This window comes from Lactuca serriola, chromosome 4 (genome assembly GCF_051521515.1).
Source record: "Lactuca serriola cultivar US96UC23 chromosome 4, Lser_US96UC23_V15, whole genome shotgun sequence".
Lineage (NCBI taxonomy): Eukaryota > Viridiplantae > Streptophyta > Magnoliopsida > Asterales > Asteraceae > Lactuca > Lactuca serriola.
Genome location: NC_136411.1, coordinates 258,192,271 through 258,205,122, shown reverse-complemented (window position 1 = coordinate 258,205,122; position 12,852 = coordinate 258,192,271). Strand labels below are relative to the sequence as shown.

The following is a 12,852-nucleotide window of genomic DNA, read 5'->3' as shown; positions in this document are numbered from 1 at the left end:
TGTGTAGGGGTGTTCATGGATGGTTAACCGAACCGAAATCATATTTCGCAAGGTTAACCGAAACGATCGATTTGCTTTCATAAACCTAAACATAAACTGAAAAACTCAGTTAACCGGTTTTCTATTGACCTTTTTTTCTGGTTATTTTTTCGGTTAACATATTAACTATCACATGTACATAATGATACTAGTCATATATGCATAATTCTTTACATGTGTTTAAAAAAAAAAGTTATATATAAAACAAACATTTTGTAGAACCTCTTTTTAAAATAGAGCTTTTAAAGTAGGATAAGTTTTTTTTTTTTGTCCCCAACAAAAAAAAATAATAAACAAAATAAAAATAAAAAATTTAGTTTTAAGGGGTTTTTTATTTCGTTTTAAATCTATAAAATTACAGTTTTAAGGGTTGTTTGATTTTGTGTTGATCGAGTCCGGTCATACGTTTTTGTCTGATTCAGTCACATCATTGAAACATCCCAAAAATACAAGTAAAAAAAAATTTGTTTTTAAAATCATTTGACAAATATAGTCTCATCATCATAAAATAAAATCATCAAACATGTATCTTAAATCACATAAAATCTTACAACAAATAACTGTCTAAAATCTCAGAGTAAGCTCTCGGTCTAAACAATTGTGGTGTGTGTCATGCCATCAGCTCGAGCCCTTCCTTTTGCTACCTGAAGTATCTGAAACCAAAACTGAAACTGTAAGCACGAAGCTTAGTGAGCTCCCCCAAACTACCACATACAATACAAAGTACATATAACAACTACTGGGCCTCGTCCACTACATCGGGCCCCGCCCGACATCGGACCGAAATCTGGAATAACTTGGGCCCCACCCTCTGCATTGGGCCCTGCCCGGCATCGAACTTAGTCCGGAATAACTTAGGCCCTGCCCACTGCATCGGGCCCCGCCCGACATCGGACCAAATTCCGGAATAAACTAAATCAGGACATAAACTCAACACATAACATACTCACATAAACTCAACATGTAACGCTCATAGATCAGGGCTAGTCAATTTAGAGATAATAAGGGTCGAAAACGACTTTTTGACAAAATATTATTTAGAATAAATAATCTTAACCAATCTTTATAATATGTCTCAAGGGTTGCGTACATATAAAGAACGCCGAAATCCGAGTTATAACGAAGAAGTTATGGTCCGTCGAAGTTTTACGACAAAACCGACACGGCACCGGGAGACGTAAATAGTGAATTTTTGATAAAGGACTTTTTAGCCTTATCAATCCAAATAAAATTTGTAGTATATGTTAAACCGGGAACATACAAAAAAAAGAACGCCCAAATCTGACTTCGTATGAGGAAGTTATGAATTTTATAAGATTTGGCATAGCAGTGCACGACCCGGAACTCGAGTTTTAGTTCGAGCAGTTTTTGACCTACGCGACCTAAATAAGAATTGAATATCTCATTAATAGGAACTCAACGGTAAAAAGACAGACGAAAACAGAGTCCGTATGTAGAAGTTATGAATTTTACGCGGACATTTAACAGTATAATCTCCTCGTACTGTTAAATTTAAGATCGGTCGAGAATTAGCCGACGGAGTCAAAATGAAAGTTGTAGATCTTATTTTACCTACGTGTGGATATAAAAAACGTCAAAAATGGAGGTTGTATGTGAAAGTTACGGATTTTAGAAGTCGTAAGTGTGCTGTGCGAAAATGGTTGATGTGGCACAATCTTGGCCATTGCTTTCTCCCCAAGTCTTGCCACTAGATGGTGACATGTGGCACCAAGTTCAGCCATTTTCACCCTATAAATACAACATCTCTCACCCTCATTTTCTTCACACCTTTCTCAAACTTTCTTCTCTTTACTCTCTCTCTCTCTCTCTCTCTCTCTCTCTAGAACCTCTCTCTAGCCCCGAAACCCCCCGAAAAAGCCTAAGGAACCTCCCTAGCACGAGGCGGAAGCCCCGGAGTGCTCGACGACTCTGAGAAGAAGAGCTTTTCGGCTCGGGAACGCTGCTCCAAGCAAAGCCCGATTTTCTATAAAAACTCGTTGTAAGTGAGCTACGCCTACGTTATTTTTAATATATCGTTTATTTAATTATAGTAACGTTATTAGGAAGTTATAATAAGTACTTGGGCTATTATTATGGGTTATATAAGTATTGTTTAATGCTTATATAATAGTAATATTATCTAGACTATTAATTAGTCTCGACAAATAATAAACTAAACTCTAGTGGTAATAATACTAGGTTTCGTCGAATGAAATTATTTTTAAGAAGCGAAGCGCTGTCTGAGTTCGGAATCACCACCTTTTCAAGTGAGTGTGTATTCCCTTTCATGAACATGATTTTAATACAACTATTAATTAAAGTATTAAATATATGTTGAAGAGTTAAATATTTGTTGAAGAGTTTATATGTGAGTGCATAGTCCCTTTCATGAACATGATTTTAATACAAGTATTAATTAAAGTATTAAATATATGTTAAAGAGTTAAATATTTGTTGAAGAGTTTATGTGTGAGAGCATAGTCCTTTTCATGAACATGATTTTAATACAAGTATTAATTAAAGTATTAAATATATGTTAAAGATTTAAATATTTGTTGAAAAGTTTATGTGTGAGTGCATAGTCCCTTTCATTAACATGATTTTAATACAAGTATCGATTCAAGTATTAAATATATGTTTATGTGCGAATTATTTGATGTTGTCTGGGATACTTATTAAAGAACATACATGATTATATATGTTGATTTAGGATAAAGAGTAAACCTAAATTAATTATGAGGAATATTGGGCAGTGTTTTCTTACGAGTACGAGTGAATTATACTCAGAGAATAAAACCTTAGTATATGTCATTGATCCGGGAGCATGGATTAGACATAGTTATTGTCCCTAGTTCGAGAGTATGGATTAGGCATAATCATTCATCATTAATATGAGAGTATGGATTAGTCATTCGTCCCTAGTCCGAGAGTATGGATTAGGTAAAGTCGTTCATTTTTGGAGAGAGAGATTGATTTGTTAATTTATTATATGATTAATAAATTAATTATAAATTGAAATAAATTATTTTTTAATATATTATATGATTAATATATTAATTTGAAATAGTAACTATTAATTAAGAATTAATTAGAAGTTAACTGGAATTAATTTCGGGTTAAATAAAATCAATTGAAAGTGGATGGGCTAAGTTGTAGCGTCCGGTTCCTGGTACGTAATTTAAATATAAAATTTTGCACATTTACTCTGGGACTCGGCGAGTTGGAGGCCTCAACTCGTCGAGTAGAGGTTAAAATTGGACGCGGGTGGAAGAACCTACTCGCCGAGTCAGATGCCCTCACTCGACGAGTAGGCTAGTCTGGATGAAACCCTAATTTTAAGGGTTTACACCCTATTTAAACCCTAATTTCACAATCTGGAGGCATTACCTCTACGGGGTCTACTGTACCATATACACGGACCACAAGAGCTTGAGACACATTATGGATCAGCCGAACCTGAACATGAGGCAACACAGGTGGCTAGACGTAGTCAAGGATTATGACTGTGAGATCCTTTACCATCCGGGTAAAGAGAACGTGGTGGTGGATGCCTTGAGCCGCAAGTTGGCTAGACCTTCTGTTTCGACATCATGTAACTAGTAGGATTGATTAGAGAGGCTCAGGCTGAGGGAGTGCGAGAGGAAAATTGGAAGATTGAGAGGATCAGGGGCGAGATCACCCAGTTTGTTCAGGACAGTCGTGGATTGTTAACCCGTTGTGGTAGGGTGTGGGTTCCGGTGTCTGGCAAGGTTAGACAGATAGTGTTTGAGAAGGCTCATAAGTCGCGTTACTCTATTCACCTAGGGGCCACCAAGATGTACAGGGATCTGAGTTTGAGTTACCGGTGGCCGTGCATGAAGCGAGAGATCGCTTGGTACATCGAGAGGTTCTTGACCTGCAGGATGGTCAATGTCGAGCATCATAGGCCGCATGGGAAGCTGCAGCCTCTAGAGGTTCCCATGTGGAAATGGGAGGACGTCACGATGGAATTTATCACTAAATTTTCGTGGACCAAAAGTGCCCATTTTCTGGCAATTTGGGAGAGTTTGTCGGCCAAGAAGTTGGTCGATGTGTATATCTTGAGATCGTTGCTCGCCATGGGGTGCCAGTCTCTATTGTTTCAGACTGTGATGTTCAGTTCACCTCCCGGTTTTGGCAGAAGTTCCATGAGGAACTGGGCACAAGACTGCATTTCAGCACCTCATACCATCCGCAGACAGATGCCTAGAGTGAGCGGACCATTCAGAACCCAAGGATATGTTGAGGGCATGCATCATTGATTTTAGTGGGAGCTGGGACTCCCACCTACCCCTTATAGAGTTCTCCTACAAGAACTTTCATCCAACATTGGTGCTCCACCTTTCGAGCTGTTGTATGGACAGAGATGTTGTACCCCAGTCTGTTGGGGCGAGGTTGGTCACTGGGTTATGGGACAGACCGAGGTGGTTCTGCAGACTACCTAGAAGATTCAGCAGATTAGTCAGTGATTGCAGACTACCATAATCGGCATAATAGTTATGTCGACCGACGTCGATCCGAGTTGGAGTTTCAGGTCGGCGTTATGGAGTCGTTGAAGGTCTCAACCTGGAAGGGTGTGATCCGCTTCAGGAAGAGGGAAAAGTTGGGTCCCTAATATGTTGGATTGTTTCGAATTATTGTCAGCGGTGGCAAGGTGGCGTATAGGTTGGATCTTCTGGAGAAGCTTCGTCGGATTTATAACACTTTCCATGTTTCGCAATTGCGGAAGTGCATATTAGACGAGGATGCGGTGGTGTCATTGGATGACATTCAGGTTGACAAAAACCTGAATTATGTTGAGCAGTTGGTGGTTGTATTGGAGAGTAAGATAAAGGTTATGCATAGCAATGAGATACCTTTAGTAAAGGTACAGAGTTAGCAACAGAAAGGGTCCGAGTGGACTTAGGAGCCGGAGGCAGAGATGCGGGAGCATTACCCATAACTATTCGTTGCAGCAGGCTTTGAGGACGAAGTCTAGTTCAAGTGGAGGAGAATTGTAACATCCCAATCTTCAGGTATAAATTTAAAACTTATTATTTATGTTTTAAGGGCAACTCGATGAGCTGGAAGGCTCCAACTCGTCGTGTAGAGTTTAATGGACGCACATCTTTCAGGGTCTACTCGACGAGTTAGAAGACCCCAACTCGACCAGTTGACGACTGTTTATGAAACCATAATTTTCAGGGTTTTGCACCCTATTTAATGAACTTATGACTCATTTATGGCCTCCCTCATCGTCCCTTCAGTCCAGATAAAACCCTAATTGTGCTTCTTTCCTCATTTTGAGTGTGTTTAGAGTGTTCTTTGGTGGTTTTCCTAGAAGAGTGGAAGTTGGTGGTGCATAGCTGAAGAGAGGAGCTCTAGATCCGAGATTTTTAGTGTTGTTGCAGCTACCTGGAGGTATAAAGTTGTTATCTTGACCATCCTTTTTATTAGATCTCTTCTCTTGAAAGTTTATGGCCATTATTAGCTTATTTTGGGGTCAATCTTGGATTTGAGCATGTCATGAAGCTAAGACTCCAGATTTGGACATCTCATGGCCTCCATAGACTTAAAGTTGCCAACTTTATCAAGTCTTGGCCCTCCTTCATGTCCTAAGTCCCTAGATAAGCCTTATTTGAGTTTTCTAGCCCTCTGATACCATGCATGGACGTAAAGTTAGCAACTTTGCGTGGTATCTTAGTCCTAGGGAACCAGATCTATAGTTTGGAGCATTAGACTTGCTTAGAAGAGACTGAATGCATAAAGGCTAGGACGAACTCGACGAGTTGCTCTGCCAACTCGACGAGGTTGTAATGGTTTTCCCGCTTTCTGTATACTGAAGAACTTGACGAGTTGCTCTGCTAAGTCGACGAGTTGGATCGAGTTTTCCCGTCTTCTGGATGATAAACAGACTCCGCGAGTTGATGAAATAACTCAGCGAGTTGGCTAGTGTTTCTCCCAGTTTTCTGAACACTAAAGGAACTCAACAAGTTGTTGGATGCACTCGACGAGTTAGGTCAACATGGACTGTTGAGCTTAACTATTGATTGTTGACTCTGACCATGGTTGACTAAGGTTGACTTTGAGGGTATTTTTGGGAATTCGGGATTTTGATGGAGTTAGTCACATGGTGATTGTAGGGGTTGAGCTCGGAGCTGTGATTCAATAGTTGGATCTTGTCAGTCAGTGCTACTTGTAAGGTGAGTTTTCCTCACTATACTAAGGGGTCGAAGGCACCAAGGCTAGTTTGATATCCTAGTAATTATTAATATGTTGAGTATGAGTTAGATATACATGCTAGTTTGATATGCTAGTCTGGTAGATCTGTAGGACTACCTGTGATACTGTCTGATTATCTGTATGTGAATTTATCTGTTACATGTCGACATGTTGTGTTGGATGGGTTGAGCCAACAAACCCTAAAGTATGCCACATATGAGCTGAGGTTCGGGCAGGGCATGTCAGACTCATATTGAGGACTCCTGAGCATTCCAAATATGAGTTGAGGGTCGGGCAGGGTATGCCAGACTCGTACTATGGGCTAATCTTTTGTCTTTCAGTCCAAGGACTAAGGGAGCAATCCAGACATAAGTTGTGGACCCAAGGGGCAAGCCAGACTTATGTTGTGGGCTCAGGAGCAAGCCAAATATGAGTTGTGCGTCCTTTAGGCAAGCCAGACTCATGTTGTGGGCTCGAGGATAATCCAGTCTGTATCGTTGTGGACCCATTACATGTTGTTATTTGTATATGTGCTACTTGTAATGTATCGGTATTTTAGGGGAACTCACTAAGCTTTTGGCTTACAGTTGTGGATTTTGTTTCAGGTACATCAGATGATCGCGGGAAGGAAAAGGTTTGATCGTGCACATCCTCACATTTTATGTCATGATTTTTGGGATTCTCTAATGTGATACTATTTTGAAAACAATTTATAAACAATGAATGGTTTTTGTGATGTTTAAAATTTTCATTAATTTTATGAATGTTATAAAAGCCATAGGAGCTAGGATCATTTCCTAAGTTATATGGACTATGTTGTTGTATACAATGTGACCGTTTGTCTTAGTAAAAGTCATGTGTGTTATAACCGTTAATCTGTATGGAACGTGGAACGTCATGTATAGATCGACAATACTAATTTATAAATGTATACATCTCGCCAACGGTTGCTAGTTACAACCATCGTCTGATGAGTCGAAAACAGACGTTGACGTTTCTATATTATTTACTCCACGACGTTGATAAAGTGCTGATGTGGAACTTTTAACATGCCCATTTTTAGTGCTGGTACAGAAGTTGCTAGTCACAGTTAATTCTCTTATGAGCTCATTGTGGATCTCCGATTCGTTTCTTTACCCTTATAGAAATGAAATAAAATTTATATGGGGTTTTTGTTCACTTATAGTAGTTGAAAGAGATTGAATGTAGTGAGATAATTTGTGACTCAAAACGATAAGTGTCATTATGAAAAATTACATCATATAATATTGTTTGTGCCTCAAAACGATAAGTGTCATTACCAAAAATTAAGTCATATAACACTTAATTAACATCATGACACGATTGATCAATGTTTAATAACTTACGGTTAATAAGTTATTTATATAAAGCCTATATTTTGAATGAAAACACATCTTTTATGTGGGAGGAGTTTGCCCCCATTGATTAAATGTCAGTTCCCAAAATAGATATCCCTTAATAATTACTATATAAGTTTTATAAATTTAATATGTACGAGTTTACATACAATTACTTATAAGAAACTTCAAGAGTAAAATTGATTATTTGATATTTTCACAAAAAATATGATATATTTTATTTTTATATAGCTACCTATTCAAAAATCCTTATTTTACAAACCAAAACACGTTTTTATTTTGTTGAGTGATTTAACATTTATATTGGAAGATGAATCATTCCCGATTACCCCCACTCCAATTTTCAAATATTTGTTAAATCCTTTTTGTGCTATGTGGTGCTTTCTTTGCTCCAAAGTGGTCCTATCTAAAGCCATATATAATAGTCAAAAAGACATTCACCAAAAACTTTTTTCCATTAACAAATACATGCAATCATATCCATATATAATAGGGTTTTTACTTTATCCCTTCACATGATACTGGACATGTTTTTACAATTACTTTTTTGAAGAGGAAAAGAAAAATTTTATCTTTTGTAAAAACCCAGATCAAGAGGAAATCCCTTTTACATCGTGTGTGTGTGTGTTTTCTTTTTTTAAATTAAATCTTGTGTCCTTTAATAACATCAGTACGTCTATACAAACACCGCAAATCCTTGGTGTCTTGTTTTGTAGTATCTACATTGTTTTCGAAAAATTTGCTAAATATCGAACAATTATCATCGTATTAGATATTTTGTTGCGTTAATTTAGTACTAGACACTACCCACGAATATAGAAATATTCTTTTTAGGAGACTACGTACTAAGGAGCAACACACACTTATTAATACCAGTTGAATCAGTGAGTCCATTCCCTCGCACTAATACTACCCCACCATATGCTACCAGTTAACATCTTTTTAACAACTAAGACCACCCTGATATTAATCTAATAGTCAACTACTCACCCTTACACTCATAGATCAGATAGATGAACCCCATGGAGGTGGTGATGATGGTAGTCACGGTGGTGTTTTGTTACTGTGGTGCAGTAGCAGACCAAAAACACAATCAAAAAACGTATATCGTTCACATGGACAAATCAGTCAAGCCATCAGTGTTTTCCGACCACCTGCAGTGGTATGCAAATTGTATGAAATCCGTTTCCGAGTCGACTAATATGTTGTATGCATATGATTACGTCATGCATGGGTTCTCGACCAGGCTAAGTGTTGAGGAAGCGAAGCAACTTGAACAGCAGCATGGGATTCTATCGGTTCAAGAAGAGGTGATATACAAGCTTCATACTACTCGGTCACCGGAGTTTCTTGGACTACAAAGCCGCGGCATGATCGTTTCTGGGTCCAAATCAGGTGGTGGTGATGTGATTGTCGGAGTGGTGGATACTGGTGTGTGGCCGGGAAGTAAGAGCCTAGACGATACAGGGTTTGGCCCGATTCCCGTATCCTGGAAAGGTGAATGTGAGAGTGGTACAGGTTTCAATGTATCAAGCTGTAATAAGAAACTAATCGGAGCAAGGTACTTCTCGATTGCATATGACGCAGCTTATGGACCAATTGATGAAAAATTGGAATCTATGTCTCCTGTAGATGATGATGGACATGGAACACACACAGCAACTACAGCAGCTGGTTCCATGGTCACAGGGGCTAGTTTCTTTGGGTTTGCAAAAGGAACAGCACGTGGGATGGCTCCTCATGCGAGGCTAGCAGTTTATAAAGCATGTTGGGCTGCGGGATGCCATGGAAGCGACATATTAGCTGCCATGGAAAAAGCAATCACCGATGGTGTCCATGTGTTATCAGTGTCGATAGGAGGCACGCTTTCTGATTACACCAATGATTTCGTTGCTTTTGGAGCATTCAAGGTAGTATCACATGGGATATTTGTAGCAAGCTCTGCGGATAATAATGGACCGGAGCCTTCAAACATAGCGAATGTCGCCCCGTGGATAGCTACAGTAGGCGCAGGAACACTGGACCGTGATTTTCCGGCGTATGTCACCCTCGGAAATGGAAAGAAATTTAGAGGAGTATCACTTTACTCTGGAAAACCTTTATCACGTACATTGATTCCATTGGTTTTTGGTGACCTGTGTACGCCGGATTCGTTGCCACCGGAAAAAGTCGCCGGCAAGATTGTGATGTGTGAACGTGGGGTATTTTCAAGGTTGAGAAAGGGCAAGGTGGTGAAGGAAGCTGGTGGTGCCGGAATGATTCTAGCTAACCCTGATACATTTGGGGAAGAAGTCACGGCTGACCCACATGTCCTACCAACCGCCGCCGTAGGTGAGAGAGCCGGCGATGCAATAAAAAGGTATATATCCTTGGATAATAATCCAACGGCTACGATTGCACCTGGGGGGACCCAGTTAGGAATCCAACCATCACCAGTAGTCGCATCATTTAGCTCTCGAGGTCCAAATCCCATCACACCAGCGATACTCAAACCTGATTTAATAGCACCAGGTGTTAACATTCTAGCGGGTTGGACCGGAAAAGTGGGTCCAACCGGGTTAGCCGAAGACCCTCAGCGAGTGGAATTTAACTTCGACACTGGAACCTCGATGTCGTGCCCACACGTAAGTGGGTTAGCCGCCCTGATAAAGGCTGCCCACCCTGAATGGAGTCCAGCGGCTATAAGATCAGCGCTTATGACCACCGCATATAGCTCGTATAAAAATGGTGAAGGCTTGAGGGATGCTGCAACCGGAAGACCATCAACCCCGTTTGACCATGGCTCAGGGCATGTTGACCCGGTTAGAGCCCTTGACCCTGGTCTGGTCTATGATGCCTCTGCTAACGACTATTTGAGCTTTCTTTGTGCTTTGAATTATAGCTCTGCTTCAATTAAGACGTTTGCAGGTGGAAAGTTTACGTGTGGAAAGAAAAACAGGGTAGAAGATCTTAACTACCCGTCTTTTGCAGTGCCTTTGCTTACGGATTCCATCAAAGATAATGGAAGCAGTGGGCTAACGGTTGTTAAGTATAGAAGGAGTCTGACAAATGTGGGCAATCCAGCAACTTACAAGGTTTCAATATCATCAAAGGTGTCGGCTGTGAATATCACGGTTGAGCCTGATAAACTAACGTTCGTCAAGCAAGGTGAGAAGAAGGCGTATACTGTCACATTTAGTGCTACTTCCATGCAATCGGGGACTAAAAGCTTTGCTTCTCTAGCATGGTATGGAGGAAAATATGTTGTAAATAGCCCAATAGCTTTTAGCTGGATGTGATTACCGAAAAAATATTGTAAGATTCATCGTGGCTAGGCAATGTATTTTCCCTGGCTCTATGGTTACATAGATTTTTTATTTTTCTTTATAGAAATGCCAAATGCAAAAAGAAGTATACTTTGGTTTACTTTTCCAAAATCCATAAAATAAATCATAAAAGCCATTTTGCATTATCTTTTTTCCAAACCAAGTCAATTAGCCGATTAATTACTTTCATCTCTGCAACGTGTATTTTTAGTGACTTGGCGAGAAAAAAAGGGATATGGCCTTCACATATACTATTATTATTCTTAGACAAAATTACATTCTTATGGTAAAAAAAAAAACATACTTTGCAAGTTTTTTTAAGTTAGTTTTTAACACGGATAATCCTTTTTAGACTGTACACACAGTCGGTCCTTAATTATGACTAACTAGGTTACAACCCGTGGAACCCACGGAAGATAAAGTAAAAGAATATTGATAATTCAAAATGAATTAAATCATGTTTTCTCGATAACTTCAATGGTTAGTTCAAATTAATATGTAAAATGGTTTGAAGGTAGGAGCAATGTTTTTTTATGTGTAGATAAATAAAAAAAATGATAATTGTGTATAATGAATATAAAACTGAATAGACTGAAGAAAAAAAATAAAGAAGAAGCAAACGCATCGAATCATGAAAACGGCATTGTTATATGCAAATAAAAAATTAAGATAATATAAGAAACTTATATGAACACAATAAAATAAATTACAAATTCAAATGATGAATAAAATGTGTTCTACTAATAATAAAAACAATATTATATAAAAAAAATTCTACAAATTGTTTACGAATTTTTAAAAACTTATTTATACACAAAAATAATCATTAATCATATATTTGCAAATATTAATATTTTTATAAAATTTGATATGTTAACAGTAACAAATTAGAATAACTTAGATAATAATAAAAAAAATGATAGATTTATAAATGCTTCTTTTGATACAATATCTTTATCTACAATCTCTATATCAAATGGTTCAAAATTGTAATAAAGGTTATTTGAATGATGATTAATAAGAAAATGATAATAGTGTACATAGAAAAATAAATTTTGAAAAAGTCAAAATAAGAACGACAATCATACATTGTATTAAAATGAAATTTTAAATCTGAAAAATGAGGTAATGTAACAAAACTACATGTATATAAGGAAGTGTGTAAATGAACTTTGATCGTTTAATGTTGCAGACGTTTTATTAGATTTTATGTTGTTCAAATATAGTTCTTTAAATTTTTTTTTGTCTTGAGCGCCACCAATATAATAAATATTATTTGAATTGTAAAAAAAAAATAGCAATTTAATGCAATAAAAAAACACCGATGAACATTCCTAGAGTTGTTATAAGTTTTATTATGATTATATGTTTAATTGTTAATGAATAATTGGTCAAAAAATAATAGGCATAAAATATCAAATTTTAAGTTGGAAACTCTAATTCGAAAAGTACCCAAAATTATTTATAAATATTATTTTGTGGGTTCCTACAATGAAAACTCTTTTTCGAATAGACAACAAATAAAGAATTAATTGGAAATTAGGAATCATAAGGTAATAAGGTAACTGTTTTTTGTGATGTAGAATGTTTCTGTGGTGAAGGAAAAAAAACAGTGGTAGTAACAAAAAACAATGGAAACAAACAACCAACTACAATGACACAATAACACATACACACACAAATACAAAACTACAAAAGCAAAAAAAACTGGAGAAGAATATTTTTGATACACATGAGACGATTTCTCTGATGAATAGTATATGGTTATTGAGTTTTATTGAATTGAATATAATATATAGTGACTAAATAAAATGGGTAAGTCTATTATTGTTTTACATATTAAAGATAATTTCCGGAAATATTGATAAAAAATTTCAAATTTGAAATATGAATTTAAACCAACAGCTGAT

At 37.5% G+C, this 12,852-nt stretch overlaps 1 pseudogene; it reads left to right on the top strand.

Annotated features, from left to right (window-relative positions):
• The first annotated feature begins 8,400 nt into the window (after nucleotides 1–8,400).
• LOC145096953 (subtilisin-like protease SBT1.7 pseudogene) lies at nucleotides 8,401–11,085 on the top strand (annotated as a pseudogene).
• Nucleotides 11,086–12,852: the final 1,767 nt, after the last annotated feature.